This window comes from Lonchura striata, chromosome 31, assembly GCF_050655825.1.
Source record: "Lonchura striata isolate lonStrDom1 chromosome 31, ASM5065582v1, whole genome shotgun sequence".
In the NCBI taxonomy this organism is placed as follows: Eukaryota; Metazoa; Chordata; class Aves; order Passeriformes; family Estrildidae; genus Lonchura; species Lonchura striata.
The window spans coordinates 668,696-678,246 of NC_140733.1; positions in this window are offsets into that span (position 1 = coordinate 668,696).

Below are 9,551 nucleotides of genomic sequence, written 5' to 3' on the forward strand. Positions count from 1 at the left end.
CCTCCTCCCCCTGTTCATTTTCCTTCTCCTCCTCATCCTCCTTCTCCTCGTCCTTGTGCTCATCCTCTTCCTTCTTCTCCTCCTCCTCCTCATTCTTCTCCTCATCATAATCATCCTCCTTGTCCTCGTTCTCTCTCTTCCTCCTCCTATTCCTCCTCCTCATCTTCCACCTCCTCTTCGTCCTCCTTGTCTCATCCTCCTCTTCCTCCTCCTCCTCCTCCTCTGAGTGTGGTTCTCAGGATTCAATGACTCTAGGATTCCAGGAACCTGGAACTCTGGGATTCCATGGCTCTGTGACCCCATGGATGGATTGAGAACTGTCTCCAAGGCCACAAGGGAATGTTGGTGCCAGCAGGAGTGGCTGCAGTGCAGGGGCACCAACAGCTGAGAGGTGACTGCAGCTGCTGCTGCTGCTGCTGCTGCTGCTGCTGCTGCTGCTGCTGCTGCTGCTGCTGCTTGTGGGGGTGCTGCTGGCTGGGGCAGGGCCCTGGTGTGGCTGAGCGTTGCCATCTCAGCCTGTGAGCTCCTGGGAGCTCAGGACAGGGCCAGGACTGACCCAGGTTGGCACTGCACTTGAGGATGGACACAGGGAACAGAAAGTGCCCATGGAGTGGTTCTGTGCAGGTCTGTGGGAAGGAGGAAGGAGGGAGGATTAATCCCCTTCCCAAGTCTGCCAAGGGAAAGGCTTTGGGAGGGAAAGGAAGCCTTGACCTGCACGAAGCCCTTCAAGGGCCCAGTTGCCCACGCTGAGCAGGATTTCATTGGGCTTTCACTCATGACAGTGGAAGGGTCAGAAGTGGTGGGAGCAGCTGGAAAGCAGGGCCGTGTATTCCCTCCCCCCAGCCCGTTTGGGAACATCTGGGAAAGGTCTCCATTGTCTGCCTGCAGCCAGCTTGGGGGGCCCTTCCTCTCCTCTTCCTGCTTGGGGGACTGGGCTTGGTTTCTTCTGCTATCTGCAATGCTGAGCTTCTCTCTCCTCAAACCTGGCTGCTCAGATTTGTGTCCCTGTGTCTCACACCTTCCTCCTCTTCCTCCTCACCACGTGCTCATGGAGCCTCTTTGGGCAGCTGGACTGGAACTGGCAGCAGCAGGCGAGCCCTGAGGAGCACCTCTGGCCTCCAGCCTTTCTGCAGGGCTGGCCAGAGCCTTCCTGCCAGGGGTGAGCCTCTTTCCTGTCTCCTCCCGAGGCAATATAGTCTGGATCTTGGCTCTGTCCTCCTTTCTTTCTCTTTCAGGGAAGGATCAGCCATGCCTGAAGGAATCTTCCATAGGTACCTGGTGCTGATGGCCATTGTCAGAATCAACCAGCCCTCTGGAAAGAATGGGATTTCTCCTGAGGATGACAAAGGAATTGTCCAGAGGATGAAGGAGCGGGAAGTGATCCCTCAGAAGCACCAGCTGCACTTGGAGGAGGAAACTGCAGACTTGGAAGCCAGACAGGAGTGTCTGGCATGGCCTCTGTGGGAACTGGAAGAAAGATCAAATGGCACACATGGACGGTGGTTTGCTTGGCTGTCCCTGCCACATTCATGATCTGGAGGCAGCGTAGGAATGGAGCCAGAGGGGAGCACAGAGAAGAAGATATTGACCTGGGGCTCCTGGGGAAAGCCTGGAAAGGAGTGGCCTTCCTGACAAAGCCCTTGTACTGCTCAGGGCCATTTGCATCTCCATGGGCAGAACTGGAGGATATCTTCCAGCATTTGTGGATAGATTTGTTGAATTTCCTCTTAAATTACTTTATTCCTGTAAGAAAATCTTGCTGCTTGAAATTCTTTAAGTTCCTTAGGTTAAGAATATCCTTATTTCTGTATATTGATTGTTAAATATTCTGTATTGATTGCTATAATCTTTGTATTGATTGTTAGAAATACTCTTTCTATTGATTGTTAGAAATACTCTCTGTATTGATTGACCCTATATTGTTAGAAATACTCTGTACTGATTGTTAGAAATACTCTCTTTTGATTGCTATCATCTCTGTATTGGCTGTTATACTCTGTATTGATTGTTAGAAATAGTTTCTGTATTGATATTAGAAATACTCTCTGTATTCATTGTTATAAATACTAGGCTTCCATTAATAAGATAGATTTAAGCAAAGGAATAAACTTTTCAGAATTGTTTGTTTGCAACCAGATGACTTCCTGTTATCTTTAGCCTCTGGCATTCTCCTTGCACCCTGTGCTCCCCTTACAGGCTGAAATGCAAACACCACAGAAACAGAGACCCTGTGTGCAAAGCACAGCCAGGGGTGTGTGCTCCTCTGAAGGGACAGACATTTAGGGGAGGATGTTTCAGAAGGAGGCTGTGGACATTGTGGCTGGAAAGCAGGGAAGGAACAGTTTGGCAGGAGCTTTCCTTCAGCAGGAGGGGAGCACACAGAGGAGTTTGTGTCAAGTGGAGTCTGACACTGCCATCCAGTGCTGGCAAGAAGGGTGGAGCAGAGAAGCTGAGAAAAGGGCCTCAGCGTGTTTAGTGATGATGTCTGGACTTCAGTGATGGGGACAAAACCTTTCTAAACTGAACATTGAATCTCAAACCCATAGCATTTTGGGAAGGAATGCTACTTTCTTCACGGTATCAATGTATTTTCCTACCCATTTCAGGTAAGAAAGGATTTCACTCCTTGTCTGCATTAGTGGATGTTGGAATTCCTAGTGCTCCCTTCAGACTTCCAGGGATTGGAAGGTGCACTGCGGGCTGTGAGGAAACACTTCCCAGGCATGGCCGAGGTTGTACATCTGTTCAAACAAAGGGGAACTGGAGAGGGTTCTTTCAAAGTGTGACTCCTCCCTATTCCATCAGCAATAGTCTCACAGGATTTATGGGTCAGGAACATGTACAACACATGGCAGGGAAGCTGGGCAAGCAGTGAGTGCTGTACCAGCAGGGCCAGAACGGTGCAAGAGCCAGCGCCAAACAGGCTGAGGCACCCAGGCCAACCCCATCTTTCCAGGGCTCTGGGCTGAACACACAGCTTCAATAACGTCAGGTGCGCTCCCCACAGAGCCTTCTGCAGAGCTCTGGGTTAGGACTGACAGCTTTCCTCTTTATTTCATACTAGAAAGGGAAATTTTTCTCTCATTTTGCCCATCTTACCTATGCAGATGTGATGGGAGGCCATCTCTCTGTTTGTGTAGGTGTTGTACCTGAGAAAGACAGTCTGTAGTGTCAGATGGATATCTGAGGGCTGACACATAAGCAGTAAGTGTGAGCTGTCAATTTAAATCATGATCAGGAATGTAGTATGTTCCAATCCTTAACATTAAAATTCAGTGCCACCTGTGGCTCCAGTGGGATGTAGATCAGGCATGTGTCTTTACCAAAAATGTAATGGTTATTATAATACTTTTCAATTGGGATTGGGTCCAAAAGCAGGAGGGTCTTGGTGCGAAATTAGTATTCAGCCTAATCATTGCAACTAATTAATGAGTTTTATTGAATAAATGCACATGTACAAATGTGCCAGCAGTTAGTCTCTGTGATGAGTAGGTTTGAGGCATTTTTTCATTTAGTCTGTAGTGTGAACTTCAGTGTCTGCAGACTTACATATTTAATTTCTCTCTTGGTCACCACTTGATGATTATCATCACTAGAATTAAATTCCTAGTGTAGTGAGGAGGTGGGAAATAGATAAGAAAGTCTGTTGGGTTTGCATGGCCAGGTTTTGGTAGATGAAGTAATGGTTTCTGTTAGACGCTGTTGGAAGCTCCCCCATGTGCACAGAGCAAATGCCAGCCGGCTCCAGGAGCCCCAGGCTCAGAGCCAGTCAGAAAGCCAACCAAGTGAGAGCAGAGGGAGGGCACCTTCCAGTCTCTCTTGGGCATGGCCACAAAACAGCCCCTGCTGCTTCTTCCTCTGCCTGTGTTTGGGGTGTGCTGGTGGCAGAGCCAGCCAGGTTGTGCTCTGCCTTCCACAGCCGGTTGGGAGTGGGCATGAAAAGCGCTGCGTGCACAGCGGAGAGTCCTGGAAGGTGCTGACAAGAGCATCCTGCGGGAGCAGGGCTCTGGGCTCTGGCCAGGAACAGCCTAGTTTTGCTGCCGTGACCACAGGCTGGAGTTGAGGCAGGTGAAGAGGCAGTGGGCAGCTTGTGTTTGTAGAGGGCCTGGGGCTGTACCTCTGAACCTCCACCTGGAAACACACTTGGGGGAATAGGAGCTACAGCTGGAGTGCCTGTCCTGAAAGGACATGAAGGCCTTCAGCCTTGCCAGCATTTTTTAAGGGTGTGTTGGTGTTGGCCAGAAAAGCTGCACATTTGGGGAAATGCCTTTGGAGAACAGGGGCTTGCTTCTCAAGGAAAGTGCTTCCCAGGGAGCTCCCAGTGAGGCAGGTGCGAGTGTCCCCCTTTGGCTCTCTGTGCTCCTTTCAGTCCTTGAGGCCCGCTGCACTTGGCAGAGGGGCAGGGCAAGGGAGAAGCCTGTGAAGAGCTGGTTTGGCATTCACCTGGACCTGCAGGAACCAACCAAAGCACCTGCAGCAGCGTGTGTTCCCCCCCTTTGGACAGAGGGGTGAGCAGAACCATCTCTGTCCATCTGTGAGCCCCAAAGCTCTCTGTGGGACCTGTGAATTAACAGCCCTTTACGCACACACTTTTCACATCTTCCCTGTCTGCTGTGTTTGAACTCTTGGCAAGATGCATTTGCCTCCTGCTTGCTGGGAGCTGCTGTGGCCCAGGGCCAGCACAGAGCTGGGCTGGGTGGGCCAGGCAGAGTGGTGGAGAGTCTTGGCTGATCTTGGTGTGTGCCTGGCCTTAGCAAAGGCTTGGAAGGTTTGCCTCCCAAGTGTCCTGCTCACTGGCTCTCCCTGTGCATCTTGGAGAGCACAAGGGAGGCATTTCTGGCAGCTGGGCATCAGCAGGCCTTCCAATGGGGGCGTGTTGTGGAGCGAGCCCAGCTGAGGTACCCTGAGAGGAGCCCAGGGCTCCTTGCTCCTCTCTGCTGGCCCGTGAGCGTCTGTCTGCTCTCGGGATGGCCCTGGCTGTGTCAGGGCTGCTGTGTGGACACGAGACAGCCGGTCCTGTCCCGCTGGGTCCCAGCAGTGCCTGGCAGCCGTCCTGCATCCACGTCAGGATTCTGGCCAAGAGAGGCCCTGGGAGCTGAGGCAGCTGATTTGAAGCTTTTGCAGGTGCCAACAGGTCAAGGCCAACAGTGTTCCCTCAGGATACAGCATTCCTGAGGGGCTTCGCCAGAGCTGCCTGATGCCACCCACTCCTTGTGGTAGCAGTTGCTTTCCTGTGGAAGGTTCTACCTTCCCCAAGAGCACAGAGGGAGCTGGAGAAAGAGCTTGCCAGGCTGCTCTCCATCCTTTACCAGGAGCCCTGGGTGAGCGGAGTAGTCCCAGCTGAGCGCAGATGTGCCAATGGAAGAGCCATGCCAATGGAAGGCTCGGTGGGAAGGATGATCCAGGATCCATAGGCCTGGCAGCCTGAGCCTGCTGCCGGGGAAGGCCTTGGAGCAGATCCTCCTGAGTGCCATCCCACGGCACGTGCAGGGAACCAGGGCATCTGTGGGAAGGTGGGAAAGGGACAGGGACAAGGACAGGGACAGGGACAGGGACAGGGACAGGGACAGGGACAGGGACAGGGACAGGGACAGCTGGGGGTCCTGGCGGGATGTTGAGGGCTTCTGTGCGGTGTTTGCAGGGTGTTGGTGTTGGAGGTGTGTTGGGGAAGGAGTTGTCTGGGAGGTGAGAGGTCTAGGTTGGAATTTGGGTCCATTTGAAGGCAGCATCTGTGGTTTGGCACAGCTTTGCTAATGGGGTGCAGAAAGAATATCTGTGACTGTTTCTGTTCATGGTCCTGATTCTGCTGCAGGGAACAAGAGGGGAGAGCTGTACTCTATTGGCCACTTAGATCTCTACACCGGGGCAGGGGTAACCATTTTGCCATCTACTCATTGTTGCCAGCAGTTGCTCCAGGTGTTCCTGCCAACAGCCCCTGCAGGCAGGAGCACAGCCCCCAGTGCCCCTGGGCTTTGGCTCCCTCTGGCACAGAAGCCCCCGGGGGCACAGGTCTCTGGGGCAGGAGACGGCACCAGCCCTGCCAGGGCTCGGGGGGTGGCAGGTCTGCTTGGGCAGGGACTGCCTCACCTGCTGGTGCCAGCGCTCCCCGGGCCCCAGGGCTCAGAGCAGCATTCTTGCCCTGGCCCACAGTTCCTTGTCCGTGTCACACTCGCGGGTTTGGGATGGCCACGAGCCAGGACGTGTCCTGAGGAGTCTGTGCCAGCTTCTGTGGAAGGCCCTGTGCCCTTCCCAGCGTGGCTGCGTCGGCAGCCCTGGGGGCTCCTTCTGCTGCCCTGAGCCCGCAGAGCAGGGCAGCATTTGCTGATGGTCTGAGCCGTTCCTAAAGATCCTGTTGGGCTGTCTCAGACACTTGAGACCAGGGATTCCTTCCAACCTGGACCACTTTGGGTGGGCAGGGTGTGGCCCCAGGGCAGGTGGCAGTGTTTCCAAGGGCCCTTTGTGACACATGCGGCATGGAATGGAGCTGGGTTTCCAAGGGCCCTTGCTGACATGGTGCAGCATGGAATGGAGCTGGGTGTCCAAGGGCCCTTTGTGACACGTGCTGACATAGGAGCTGGAAGTGGCAAGAGCATGCCACAGTGCTCGGAGCAGGCAAAGGGACAGGACGGGACAGAGCGGTGCTCTGAGGAGCCCCCGCACAGCGCGCTCGTTCCTGCCCTACGCGGAGCTTTTCTGAGACATTGTTCCTGCAGCTGACCTCGAGGCCAGACCACAGGACTCGTTGACCTGTGGCCTTCTGAGGCTTCAATTCTGCAGGTGCCCTCGAGGGCAGAGCATGGAACTTGATACCCCAGAGTTTTCCAAGTTATCTCTCCTGAGGGTAGCCAGAAATCCGGTCAGTGACATGGGGCAGGGAGCCCTGAGAGTGCCCAAGCTGACCTGGATGGAGGAGGAAGAAGGCAGCCCTGGAGCTGCCTCAGCCACAAGAGACTGAAGAGGTGGTGCTGTTCCATCCAGCACAGGAGGGTGAGTGGCAGAGCCAGGCCGCAGGGCTGGTGCCTTCAGCCAGCATGGCCCCATCCCACCCCACCCCATCCCATCCCATCCCATCCCATCCCATCCCATCCCATCCCATCCCATCCCATCCCATCCCATCCCATCCCATCCCATCCCCTGGGGCCGTGCCCATGGACAGGATGGAATAGGGGCCGGGCAGACACCCCACAGCCGTGCTCCATGCCCTGGGCCGTTGCGGGGCTGTCCTGCCTGGGCAGCGCAGGGCTGGGCTGTGTTCTCCGGCCTCTCCCGCAGCCCCTCAGCTCGGGCTGTGCTCGCTCTTTGCCAGGTGCAGCCGTGCAGTGCACACAAGAGCAGGAACGCACCCGTGGCCGCTTCCGCAGAACAGCGCAGGTACCTGCAGCCATCCCCACCTGGGCTGGGCCTGCTGGCACCGCTCAGCCCAGCAGCACGCCTGCAGCACTCCGTGGCTTCTTGCCCTTCTCCTACAGCTCATTTGCAAATTCATCAAGAGAATTCGGCAGGAAGAGAGCAGCGCCATGGGCCCTGGGCTCAGAGCCTACTCAGAGCTCCTGGGACATGAGACCAGTGCCACCCTGCTGGATTTGCTTGTGCAGAGGGGTGTTTCCAGAGCAGAGCAAGTAGGCAGCTGTGGCCAGGCTTCAATTCCCCCATGAGTCACATGGCTTCCCAAGCCACAGTGCTGGGCCCTGTGAGCCTTTGAGGCCATCACATTGTGGTGGGAAGGGAAGCACTTCTCTGGGGACCCTGGGAACACTGCTCCCTCTGGCAGCTTTCCAAGTCTCCCTGTCCCTTCTCCAGGTGCCTGCCATGGTCAGGTACATCCACCAGTGGCTCATGGCCAATGATTCTGCAGAGCACAGGCTGGACAACGCCCTGCTGTATCTCACAGAAGCGCAGCCAAATGACGCAGTAATGACACTCCTGCGTGTGGCCCCATCCTGTGACAGGTACGGGGCCCACCTGCCCAGAGGGCTCAGGGCTCACCCCAACCCATCGCCCTGCACAGCCTGTGCCAGGTGTCTGACCCACAGAGAGTCCCAGGGCCCTCTGGCTGCTCCCTCTGCCAGCCCTGGCACGTCAGCCCCAAGCCTGCTGCCATTCTCCCTTGCTGCCCCACAGGGGCCTGTCCCCACAGGGCTGGGCTGCCTGGCTGCGGCTGGAGAGGGGCAGTGAGCAAAGGCAGAGCCGTTGGTCAACCCGGGCCCCTAGAGATGCCCAGGCCACGGTGCTGTGTCTGAGATCCCCTGAGACAGAGCTCTAACCCTGCAGAGCTGCCATGGCCATGTGGAAGAGCATCATGTGCATGCCACGGACTGCAGAGCTGGCACAGCAGATACTCCTGGATGTGCTGGGGAGCTGGCCAGAGCACAGCACGTGCACCTCCGATGGGGACAAAATGGGTGTCATTACCCTGGCTGTGAGTTTCTGCCTTTGCTGGCCCCAAGGCCACCTCTCCAGCAGCTCTCCATCCTCCCTCCCCCAGGGCATCTCCCTGCCTCAGGCGCTGGGCTGAAAGCTGGCCTCGGGGCAGCTCCAGGGCCACCAGGCCCGCTGCTCCCCCTGTGTCTCTCTGGGCCTCTCCCTGCCACGCTCGGGCCCTGCCACACGGACACCTCGGCACTGAGCGCTGTCTCAGGGGGCTTTGTCCTTTGCAGGCAACTGTGGTGATATGGAAGATCCTCCAGGAGCGCTGTGTCCCAGATATAGTGGATGAGCATTTCCCGCAGTTATTTGTGCATCTGCTCTTCCAAGTATTCTTCAGCACCAAGGAGATGCCAGAGGTTGGTGATACCTTCTAAAATGGATGCCAGGAAGAACACAGCCTTGCCACCAGCCCCAACAGGTGCTCCATTCCAGTCCTTTTGTCCCTGCCACACGGCCAGGGCAGGAGCCAGTGTTCCCAGTGTGACCAGGGCTTTGCTCTGCACTCAGGTTTGCAGTGAGGACCCTGAAGTCCCTGCTGTGCCGAATGGACTATGAGGATGTGGTGGTGTCAATGGAACGCAAGTGTGGCTGTGGCATGCTGCTCTGTGCTGACAGCCACCATTATGCCGTGGGTCTGCTGGCCAGGTGAGACCCCCTTCTCCCCATTGCTCCCGGCATTTGTGCTCTGTGTCTGGGGTATCCCACTTAGTCCCCGTGGCTGTGGGCCAGAGGGACGAGGGATGGCCAAGCAGACTGGGAAAGGCTGGGAGAGGAGGGTGCCCAGTAGCAGCCACATCTCAAAGGGCCCAGGTCCCCCTGCAGGGTGGGGGGTAAAGACAAGAACTGCATCAGTCTGTCCTGGGAGGGGCTTCCCCCCCCAGCTCAGGGTCTTAGTTTCGTAGGAGCAGGCCCTCAGCCAGGTAATCATTATCACTGACTCCATATATTTCAGAAGTCTGATCAATAATAATCTTTATTAAGAAACCCATTTTTCTTATGGATAGTTATGATATAGGTTGATTTTAATTGCTTTTCTTGTCTAAACAGTATCACCATTAGTTAATTAAGAAAGTACCCTTTGGTAGACAAATCTCTGTAACATATTCCACATATTCACAATACCA